This window comes from Ornithodoros turicata, chromosome 7 (assembly GCF_037126465.1).
Source record: "Ornithodoros turicata isolate Travis chromosome 7, ASM3712646v1, whole genome shotgun sequence".
Lineage (NCBI taxonomy): Eukaryota > Metazoa > Arthropoda > Arachnida > Ixodida > Argasidae > Ornithodoros > Ornithodoros turicata.
The window spans coordinates 44,175,130-44,187,413 of NC_088207.1; the positions used below are offsets into that span (position 1 = coordinate 44,175,130).

General features: G+C 47.1%; 1 protein-coding gene across 2 annotated transcripts in view; it reads right to left on the reverse strand.

Annotated features, from left to right (window-relative positions):
• The window catches only part of LOC135399924 (5-hydroxytryptamine receptor 1-like), a 299,523-nt gene extending 288,532 nt beyond the window's left edge, over positions 1 to 10,991 (reverse strand). For both annotated transcript variants that reach the window (XM_064631661.1, XM_064631658.1), the window contains exon 1: positions 10,847 to 10,991. The gene's annotated coding sequence lies outside the window, so the exon portion shown is untranslated. The remainder of the gene's footprint in view (positions 1 to 10,846) is intronic.
• Positions 10,992 to 12,284: the final 1,293 nt, after the last annotated feature.

Sequence of the window (12,284 nt, forward strand, 5' to 3'; positions counted from 1 at the left end):
CTCTTAGTAACGACGCCGGCGTCCGGGGAGGGTCACGTGTAGCTGATCAAAGGAGGGGAAAAAGGGAGAGATGTCTTCTCCCTCCTTTGTGTTTTCTCCAAGGTCGGAGCGTGTTGATGATACGTCACTTGGGGCTCCGCTAACGGAGTGCAAAAAGTGAGCCCCCCTGAAGACGCCACGGGCAACAACGTTGCCAGATCGGCGCCTAACATGACGTCACAGTTCTCATAAATAAAAATTAATTTTCTCTAGCTTTCGCGTCACGTAGAGCCAAAATAGTTTGCAGGAATGTAAAGTGAGACAAGAAGATTTCAGTAAGATAACTTTGGTAGGATTCTGAAGACACGAGATTTAGTCCGTAGTGGCGCTTTAAAAATTAATGTATCGCCGCAAGAACAACTTCAGTCTCATATACGAGGTTGCATGAACAGGGCTAACATCTTCATAGTATGCGAATGCAGCAAGGGACGTTAAATGCGGTGTGCCGTCTGCTGAGATTTCGATGCACGTTAAAGAACACTCTGGTGGGCAAAATCAATCCACAGACCGACCACTGTGACCGCGATAGTTTGTCTCGCGAAGTGAAGCCACGAAAGATCACTTCCCCCGTGATTCGCCACCGGCCGCACGAAGGCCGATCGCAACGTTTATTTCTCGGTGTACACCAAAACATCCTCCCCTACATTCCCCGAAGGAGGGTTAAAGTAACAAGTACCCCGTGGGAGCCAATATAGACTATCGAATGTTGTGGGTACTGTACACAAAGGACATCCAACTCGGCTGCAAGTCCCAACCTGACACGGAGACTTGCAAATCATGCCTCGGGCTGTTTGCTTGTCTCCAACTGACATATCTCTTCGTTGCCATGTCTGTCAATTGCATTGCCTGTCTCCTTTCAATAGACGATTTTAAAATGATGCGCGCACCACCAAGCGCGCGGCGCAAAGCAGCATGGGAGCTTTGAGGGACACTGCTGCGACGTCTGCTTCGGTTATGGTTTACCCCGGCTGACGCTGCTGCAGCGCAAAACGGGGATGTTGTTGTTCTTCTTCTACCTCTGCCCGTCTCGTAATGCTCTAAGGCGCTCTAAATTCCAATGAGCACTTGCGTGCCACAGTTCTCGCTTGCTTTTGTAAAAATAGTATATTGCAATGCCTCTAGCTGTTTGCCTCAGGCATGGTAATCGATGACGCGCTCACTGTGACAAGACTCATGTACGCTTACCCGCACGGCCAATCTCTGTGAATCATTATGAACAGTGACAGAACGGGTTCATCTAAGGGGACTCAAAAGCGCAATTGGATTTCCTCTGAGCACAAGGGATAGCGCCAAGTTTCCACGGATGCCCCATATCTGCCTTTTCCTTTACTTGCAACCAAGCAGGTACTTCAACAAACCACCAGACTGGAGCAAACAAAAACAGGAAGAGCTATATGCTCGGCTGACTCAAGAACGGGCAACGTTCCCGCCTCTGAGCAACTCTGACGAACTCACAGGTCGATCGGAAGCCATCCACCAAGACCAGCGAAGACTGGCCCGCTCTACGGACACTGCACCAGCCATGATATGAAACGTAGAATCCAAGCATAGAAACACATCTGAAACAACAAACACTTGCAGAAGAGAAACACATCACACGCAGTCGCGATCAGATGGAGAAGCAGACAAAAATGCTGGAACAAAAGTGCCGCATGCAGCCATTCTACATCTCAACCTTACGAACAGATTGGGCAGAAGCGATCCAGGTGGTGCCATCGTCCAAATACGCTGAGGTGACCGCAGTCCTGACAGCATTACTGACCAAAAAGACAATTCATCGGCAAACTGGACCCGTGGACAGCCGCTCTCCACACAAAAATCCTGTACCTGTACGAAGAGCATCCTCTATAGAGACACAAATTCTTCAAAAGATGAAGGAATTAAATGTCAAAGGAAATAGCTTAGCTCTCCAATGGGTACCATCACACAATGCCATATTTACGTATTACATATAAGTACGAACATATGTCATCGCCACGCTTTGTCGTGCAAGTACACACATCGTGGTACTTGTCCTGTTACGGTCGTTCAAAGTCCCCAGCCATAGCCACAGCGCCGCTACGTATCTATACTCTCCAAGTATATCATCACACCACAGCCAACTCTGCGTGATACACTCACTTTCAACGTTGAGATTGGAAAAGAAATATTTGATGGAATGTCTCGCGTAAATTCGATCCGTCCCTCTGCGTCATTCTTCGAGCGTTCCCACGGGACTCTATGCAGTGATGGGATATTGAAGACTTTTTGCAGCGTCCCACTGAACTTCGAGAGTCAATTTGAAAATATCGCAGTCACTCATATAGCTTCGGCCGTTAAGGATACCACGCTTGAAAAACAGCCATGCTCCTGCGCAACGAGCTCATTGTCTCATTGCGAGTGAAAGCCTCAGACAGCGTTCGTCAGATAGCATTCCATTTCATAAACTTCACGACGGAAGAAAGGATCGCAGCAGCTGCCATTAGAAAATAACAAATATAAGGTCTCTTCGATGTGGCTGCACTCGCTTGAGTGCCTGTCTTTCCTTTAATGTACACTTACAAAAATTTTGCAAATGAAAAAAAAAAATTGCTCTTCTAGGCCTCCAATGCGGACCCTTATTATCCTCTGCTCGAATTGCAACCTTGCTGCAATTCCTATCCTGCTAGTACACGCCAAGCCGTCAACTCGCCCTGAACAGCCGTGTACTTTTTCAAAACGAATAGGAAAATGCACAGTGTGGTGTTTTGGTGTTTTATGGCACGAAGGCAACGAGAGGACAAATGGTGCCAGCACACATGCCTAGCTGTCACATTGTCCCCGTAGAGTTTCTGACAATATATGGAACAGTCTGTTGTAGGAGATTGATTGATTCATTCATTCATTGATTAACTGACTGGGCTGTTTAATAGCGCAACAACAACGCAGGTCATACTGCGCCAAGACGATGATAAAATATGAGCATGATGACTTTTATTGCTTTTTGTAATGTGAGTTCGGTACACAAGACGTGAAGTATACGCACAAGAAGAGCAACATTCGAGCTATGCTCAAGCAGTCCATATTGAAGGACTGTGCGCCTTTCTCTGTTCTCTTGGCAAAGGAGGAAACATCCATCAGAGCGGCAATGTGGTGAAGCAGGACTTCAGAGCAACCCCAGGCGAGGGAGTCACCAATCCTCTTCCGTCTTGAAATAACATCGGAGATGCCTCGGGTGCTTGCACCCTACTCTATGGGATTCCAGGGTGCGCTCATGGCGAGGGAGGGAAAGTCGCCGGACCTCCTCTGTCCTCTGGAGACTTTAGAACTCTCGCCTCGCGCGGGTGCATACTGCTGTTGTAGGAGGTGTTACCAATTTCATGAAATTCCAATCTCCGTTATGTGCTTATTACATTGAGGCGTGTTCATTGGCAGGTATAAGTTGTCACGAAGCCAAATCCAAGGGACCTATAACTGATTTTACCACGCCGTACCAATGTGCTTGCAGCTAGCAACACTTGGGAACAAAGGAAGTTGTACTAAGTAAACTCTCCTCCTCTAAAGTGGCTGCTGCAGTGATTATGTCCTCTACGTGAAGGGCCACTAACGGAATGAGCCACGTTAGCACATAAGCCCTCTACATTGCTCGAGCTTAATTGCGCGTCTAGAGGGAATCAAAGGGGGGATAAAGAAACATGGGGCTCCTTCGGAACTGCGCAGAAAACGGATCCCAGCAACTAGCTTCTGGATCCCCGGGGGACACTGGGGGCTGGCTTGGGTATGGCACATTACTGGGATGTTGTCGTTTAGGTATAGATTTCGCAACTGCGGGAACATGGGCGGGATAACGAACAGAAGGCCCGCGATGCTTGTTAAGGATGCGATAATATCTTCGTGTGGTGTTGATACGTTTAATCGTAAGTGACGTTTCCATCACGTATATGCGGGTGTTTCGCAACGTGTTTTGCCTCTACATAGAGAACGAGGAATCAGGAGTATACAGCGACCGGCACAGGAATACCCAAAAGGGCACAACCATGTGACACGATTACGTAACATTACTACGAGCTGACGACGAGGGCCTCACCCAGACAATCACCCTCGCTGCCGTCCTCTACCGCGTAACTTTTTACTGCCTCGCTATTTTTATTGCGCTAGCGGGAGCGCTAGGCGTGGTTAATAAAAATCAGGCGACCGCTGGATTCACCCTCAGATCAGTCACCGCGAGTTGCGAAATTGCACAGAAAATTTATTGCCAGAGCAACACCTCCACCTTTTCGATCTGCTGAGATACAGATTCATAGCAAGGAATATGGAACTGTCTTGTTCTTCCGATAACCATGACTCATCGCACATCGAAAATTGCATACACTTCTTCTTACATCGTCAGTAGATTTCGTAGTTCTTTTCTTTCTCTGTCTTTTTTTTTTTTTTTTTTTCTGTGGTGCTCCTACAATAAAAGGCTCAGGAGCTCACAGCGTTTGCGAAGCTGTCATATTGTCACTACTTTTCTTTTCTTTCTTTCTTTCTTTTTCTTTTCTTTTTCCTTCATGGTATAAAAATATTTTTCCTCCATGCGCGCGTGCACCGTGTTTGTCTTGTGAAGAGCTACGCCCCATGAGATCAGGGAACATTCCCAATAGACCTCTACCCGAGAAACGTCATCATGACGTTGGTAGACAGACTAAAACCGAAACAAATCGGCAGGGGATGGCTGGGTTCCACAAATGGGCACTTGTTCGCTGCCTCCTATTAGAAAGAAAAAGTAGAACCGAATGTCCCCTGACGGTATTCCCCTCAAGACCGTGGCTTTCGGGCGCGACCTTGTTCGCACCCAGCTTCGAGCGTGGTTCAGATCTACCAAATTGGTGGCGCTGTCGAACACTATGACGTCATTTGTTTATAAACAGGGAGAGGTCTATTGCAGTGCTCAGGTACTCGCCAACCTGACAATCCATCACAATTCCTACCCCTAGTGACAACAACCTTGGGAAAAGTTGAAAGAATATAAACATCACGAATTTCTATATATCGTGGTTTACAACAACTATATTTTGATTATGGTACGTACGCGTATACCTGTGCCGTACATGTATAGGTACGGGCATAAAAAGAGAGCTTCATGGCATAACATACTCAGAATCGACTGTCATTCCAAAGGACATCATTTGCTGTCACGATTTGCGGAAAATGGGGGGAAGGGGGCACGCCCTTTCATGGCAGTTTAAGTATGTTGTCAAATGCCACAAAAAAAAAAAAAAGAGAGAAAGAAAGAAAGCGTGCATTCCGCTCTCTCATCAAATCAATCGATAACTGTACGATGTGACGCCATTTGGTTGGCGCAGAGCGTGCTCTCCAGCTCTGGCACGCTAGCGGACATCCTGTTCCCCGGTGGTTCTTGTGCCGAACGTTCCGCTAAACCAAGAAACCTTATTCTCTTTCTGCAGGAGGCGGGTCTTGCTCAACGACCCCTCTAACACTTTGCACTCCCCGACGAACTCACGCACCCTCTACGCATCTCCACCCTTCGTTCTCCATCCGTCTTTGTTTTGTTTTTTATAGTCGTGACGACGCCCACTTCTGTGCGGCCAACAACGGCGAGCCGCTCCTGCCATTACCTCTCTCTCTCTTTCGTGTGCGAACGCACAGTGCGTGTCGGCCGTAAATTTACGCATCGTTCCTCTCCTCTTACGTTGAAATAACTCTTGACGCCACTATATCAGAAATAAATTCCTTCTTCTCCGAGGAGACCCTACAACAAAGGCCGCAGCTAATACCCTTGAAGGATTAAGGCAGCACGTAATTTCCGGCGTGAGCTTAACTTTCTATTGTACAGGATAACAAGAAAAATGAAAGTTTTGAGACTATTGTTCATGGTGGCACACCTTTCCCTCACCCTCTGCTCTTTACACGAGCCGTCAACAACAGGGAGAACGCGCCTAACAACGCCTTTTTAATATCCCCTTTCCCATCAACAAGTTATCTTTCCCTCACGTAAGAGCACAATACCCTGTGGCTTTTTTTCTTCTTCCAAAACTCGGAAACAACTACCGGTTTTCATCGCTATCGAAGCCATTGTGTAAAGAACATAACAGGCAGAGCGAGTACTACGTCTTGAACCTAGTTTCCGCTGCCCAAAGTCCACTTTAATCTCATACTCTTTCTTCTTTTTTCTTTCTTTTTCTTTTTTAACTGCCATTCACGTGGTCCAAAGCTTGAACCAATTTCTCTTTCCATATCACTATGAGGTGTTCGTGCTCGTGAGAAGGAACAGCAGCTCAGAACAGTTGAGATAACGGCCGCTAGGGTTCCCCTCTCTGTCACCGCATTATTCTGTAAGTTTCGGGGGGAAGGGGGGGAAGAAAGAAATTGCAGCAACTGACGTTAAAATTTACAGGCTGTTCTCCGAGTAATAACAGCGGGAGCTTCGTGTGTCGAGGGTATTCGCCCCTCGAAATTGCGTCATTTTTTGTGGTACAGACCGGAAAAGCCGAATTTATAGTCCTCGCTTTCGTTGTCACCCCCCCGCGTGCGAGTGATATAAGGTACACGCAACGTAGAACGACGCTTTCTGAGATTCATGCGCAGATTTATACTAACCTCTCTTCTTCGTACGCGAGCGCAATATATGCCGTTAACTACGGGGGCGTAGAACGATAATAAATGTGAAATCACGGTTGCAATATTAAAACGCTCGACTGGTACGCTTTGGCACATGCAAGGAAGCGCAAAACACAATATAGAATGCGTGACTTCTCATTGGATAGCCGCGTTTTCATGGAGGCGGTAAAAGTCGACTGGGCGGGAGAAGTCGATCTCTCCTATAGCTACAAGTCGCTAGGATGAGGTAGTGCAGGCGGCAATTGTCGACTGAAATAAGTCAGGCAACTTATCCAGCAGCTTCCCCTCAGTGACTCCCCTAAGCTTCAGCCTTCAGTCACTATACAGGGTGTATTTTGTTGTTGATTTTTAATCAGGGAAGATTCTTTTTTTTTATAAAAAGTGTATTAGAGCAACGTGAATTTCGTTTCCGCAGGTGGGTTATACGGCCAAGCGGACATCCTGTATAGACCTCTCCCTGTTTGTAAACAAATGACGTCATAGTGTTCGACAGCGCCACCAACTTGGTAGACTTGAACTACACTCGAAGCTAGGGGCGAACAAGGTTGCGCACGAAAGCCACGGTCTTGAGGGGATTACGATGGTCCCTGAAAGGGACGCGACCCTACTTTTCCTCAATAGTCCCCCTTTCCCCCCCTTTGGGCCCATTCGTGGAACCAAACCCTCCCCCTTCCGATTTGTTTCGGTTTCAGTCTGTCTACCAACGTCATGATGACGTTTCTCGGGTAGAGGTCTGTTACAGCGTATGTATACATACGCTGTAACAGACCTCTACCCGAGAAACCAGTAGCCGAGCTAAACCGAGAAACCGAGCCGTCCAGTAGCTATAGCTACTGGACGGCTAATTAGCTAAAATTCATTAATTAACTTATTACTTATGTTTTTGGGGAAACGCGAGGGAGCAGAATTGGAGCCAGTCGTTGTTCAAATACATCGTCCTTATTAAGTACCCTGAGAAGCGAACGTACGTTGAGATATAAATTACCAAATTTCGCTATGCAAATGAGCCGAAAGCAGAACTACGCACTACTGGAGCGCAGAAAGAGCGACAGGCAATCCACGTGAGAGGGTCACGTGCTTTAGAGCGATGGAGCTGATTGGAGTAGGCGCTAATCTGAGACCCAGATAAGGTGAAGGTCGCGCCGTTACTGCGCTCGAAAAGCGCGTAGTTCTTGCTTCGGCTCATTTGCATAGCGAAATTTGACAATTTATATCTCGAGGTACGTTGGCTTCACAGGGTGCTTAATAACTGGCTCCAATTCTGCTACTCACATTTGCAAGAAAACGTCGAATTAATAAGTTAATAAGGATTTTAGCTAATTACTCGTCCAGTAGTTGCATTCGCACTCCCACAGGCTGTATAGCCCACCTGCGAAAACGAAATTCAAGTTGCTCTAATAGCCTTTTCGTCAAAAACCAACAAACAAACCTGATTAAAACAAAACGTACCCCATAAGCTTCGAGGCTACACTGACTGTGCTTTAGCCCGGTGTTCTGTGACCCTGGAAGACAGTTCATTGTAATGTCCAAAAAGGGCTGCCAGCAGGGGCAGATCCAGGGGGGGCCCTGCCCCCCCCCCCCCCGAGACATATACCTCTACCCCCCATTCCGGCAGATTTTCCTGCCGCACGCTCTGTTTTCCGCACACGCCGCACGGTGGCGTTCCACTACAGCTAGCTAAGCTTCGCAACATGTAGATCATAAATAAAGTGAAGCGCAGCAGCCCGCCGTCTTACATGGCGACCCCCCCCCCCCCCCCTCCCCGTCTTCTCTCTTTCGAGCTAAGAGCTTTCGCTCGAAACGTCACCTTTTTTTCATTGCTCCCCTCTTCGGTACACCGGTTTTCCCATTTTCTCTCTCTCTCTCTCTCATTGTAATGTCCATTCGACACTGAAGGTTAGACGACTATGCCTTTCAGTCAACACATCGATCCACGTAAACGCAGTTATTGACAAGATGGCCTCCGATGGTGTCAATCATACCAAACGTTCAAAAAGTCACTTTCGCGTCGGCAAAACACTTTTGCGCCTCGTGAAAAATAAAGCACCTCAAACAGGATCATCGAAAGCAAATATACGTAGATAAAAGCATGGCACGCCAGGAGCCAATCTACGACGAGAAGCCACATGGGTTCAACGCAAAGAATCACGCTCGAACACTTCTGTCGCGAGGTGTAAACAAGAGGTAGACGATCAATTTGTCAACGCCGGAGCGAGGCTTATGACAAATGTATTGCTCTTTAGCTCAAATACCCTCTCAGAAGCGAGGTGTTCATTTTGTATCTCGCGGTGATGTGGTAGTTATTGATCTACGCAAAAACGGACGCTCGATAACATCGATTTTTCATTTGTAAAAAGATGCTGGCTTGGACAAAAACGACGTGAAATCTATGCCGCGCTTCGGTCGGCAGTCTGAATCGGCGGCCTTGAATGTAAAGTCACACCGATACTTGTGGGACGGCATGGACGAAATGGAGCAGAACTAGATTTTGGGGGGGAAAGCTACTTCTTTTGTGTAGCGGCGCGGAAGTTCTCTTGTGTGTCTCTTCAGTGGGTGAATCGCGTCGTTAATTCCCAGAAAGGATAAAGAAACTTAATGGAAGTTCTCTAGGGGTTCAGGCTGGAGAGACGTAAGACTCGGTTGCACGTAAATTTGGAAAGCAAATGTTCGACCGTCTCATAGAGAAGGGTAAAGGGTAGTCAAGTTCGGGGTGCTGGATGGAATTTTTTGTTCTGTAAGTTCTGCCTCCACGCCGCGTTGACTTTCTTTCTTTTCTTTTTTTTTAAGGATTCAAGTAAGAGTACGAACAGCGTACCTACTACTATCGTGCCTATATTGCATTATCGCTCTCATTAAATTTATACGAGAATTCAATGTCATACAATACTGCTTCGTAAATTTCAATACCTCTCGATAATATCTCGTGATACTTTGAAAATCTCGTCATCATTCCTTTCCTGGATTACACCACCGTATGTCGCGATGAACGTAAATTACCGCGTAAATCAGTGCGTAAAGACCGCATCGTACAGGCCGCGAGCTCGAAGCGCATAGACGTCGCCCAGCAGAGACAGTGATTTATCCAGACGCCCCTTACACCCCCCCCCCCCACACACACACACCAAATGTGTGTAGACGCCCTCCGAACTTTATTCCCTGTACGCCCCCTACTGGGAGGGGGGTGGAGGGTAAGAGGGGGGAGCTTTGGCTCTGTGATATAGCTTGAGGCGCATGTTCGCATTGATATATATACCACAGCTGTGTCAATGTAACTGTTATTCTGACCCCGTCCCCAATTTTCTGCAGCACCATTTGCTTGCGGATCTGTATCAACCATTGCTTAGACCTGTATGACGCTGACCCAATCCACGCTAGTTAGTTTCATGGTACAGCCGCAGAGGTCCAGTTGCAGATCCGGGGGGAGGGGATCGCTCCCCGCCTCCTCCCGGGTTAAACATTAGGTTTGCCCCTCTCCCCTACCCCGCTTCGACAAAGAACCCCTCCCCCCCCAAAAAAAAAAAAACACAAAAAAGAAAGTTGGGTCTAGATCCGTCCCTGCTAGAGACCAGGCATTTCCAAATCAAAGCGACAGTATGGAGCCTTCGACTGATTTCGAATAATTTGGCCTACCCGAGGGTGCTTCAACGTGCGCCGAAATCTCGACACACCGTATTTAACGTCCTTTGCGGAAGACGGCGTGTCTGAGCAACTTGTACCATTCCACCAAGTTGCAAGTTGGGTTTGAACCCGCGATCTTGGAATCAGCAGGCGGACACGCTACCGGCTGAGCCACCGAGGGCACAAGAGATAAGGGTGATTTACGACTTGATAGACCGTAATGAGAACAATTTGTCGCGAACTGGTGACAGAAACAGAACCGTAAACTATGGACATCTAGATAGATTTGAAATTTTCACCGACATAATCAAAAGAACGCATGATTGCACCATAGGGGGCGGTATTGACATCCTGGCGTTGTACGTCATTACAGACTGGCGTGTGGCACGACCTTAGTGGATAATACCATTTGGGACCCTAACTGCATTAGACGACATTGTCATTTGTTCTGCCCGTGGCACAGGTATAATAATAATCATGTTCTATCACAACGTCAGCTGCAGCTGTCTGTCTGTTCAGCACAGAGAAACACAGTGTCAAGCTTTGCCGTCCTACCATTTAAAATTGTAAGCAAATAAATGGAACATGATAAGTAGTAGCAACTGCCTACCGGAAGCATTACCCGGTGCTCCAGCTTTCTTCCCTGGTAAGAAGCGTGTCACAGGGGTCTTGGCGGTTCACTTTCACGAGTTCAAAAAGTCATCACGCACTGCTACACCTGCTAAACAACGGCTGCCTTCCGCGCACGTGTTCGGAAGTGTCAAAGTGAAAGCTGCGTTCTAGCACGTGCTTCTGGCTACTCATCCGACTCATCCATCCCAAAAGGACAGTTCATGGAACAGCCGCGTGGTGGCGAAGGAGTCCGGTGAGCAGCAGAGCCGTATATTAAAAGGGAGTCTGGCCATTAATGGGTCATGCCTATACCTGAAGCTCCGCCCACTTTTTCAGCTTTCCAACCAATGAAGTCTTGAAATATGGGGCACTATCAATCAGCTTAACCTCACTATTTGTCCCCTTATCCAACATGGGCAGCGCCATTTTGGGTGGCAAGTGGATTGGATGGGATTTAAATGGATAGCTCTCGCAATCTGCAAAATTGGTGGATTTTTGGTGCCAATTTGATGAGCGCCACCTAGGGACCGTAAGGCACGTCGGGAATTGTCGTCTGCTTCCGTCGTTGTACCGCTGCCGGCAGAACCACCTGCTGGGACACACTCTGTTGTCGGTATGATTTTTAATCAAACCTACATGAATAGTTGGAATATAAGTGGCAAGAATGTTTATATCCATGAAATCCAGCAATTAAATATAAGATTGTACAGCACAGCGCCGTTTTTGTTATGATTTCGTTGTGATCGCCATGTTCACAAGGCCTAACACCGGCGACAAAACGTATTATTTTCGGTTAGATATTGATGGATGAGCATCAGTTGGAAACTGATTTCCAAGAAACGTATATGAGGATGTACATTTGCAGCGTAAAATCAGAGTTGTCTGTGAAAATTTTTTGTCACGAAATCCCCGCTCCATTGTTTCTTTTCGTCGCCATTTTGGGTGGCAGTGAGGTGTCATGGCGACCCCCTTGATAAAGAGCAAACCAATCAGTGGAGCGAAACTGTGATTGACAAGTCGAGCCTCTTTTTGTGACTCCTCCCAATGGCCAGACTCCCTTTTAATATACGGCTCTGGTGAGCAGCAGGGCCGATCTCGGCGACCACGTGGGTTTGTTTTGGCGCGCGAGAAGACTGGTTTGCTGAAGAGTCACAATGGACTTTGACAAGATTAGGGAAGGAGGCCAATTAGGTGCAGCGGTGGCAACCCGGTAAGTCAGAATTTCGTTATTTGCTTAAAATCATAATAAATTGAGTTACCTTTGTCGTTTTCACTGACACCTTCATTTTTCATGTAGTATATTTGGTGTTCTGTAACTGATTTAAAATAAAATAAAATGACTGAGAGCACAGATGGGAAGTTACTCAACAAAGGAAACTCGTTACCAGTTAAGTTATACTGTGCAAGAAATGTAACGAACTTACACGTAATCAAAA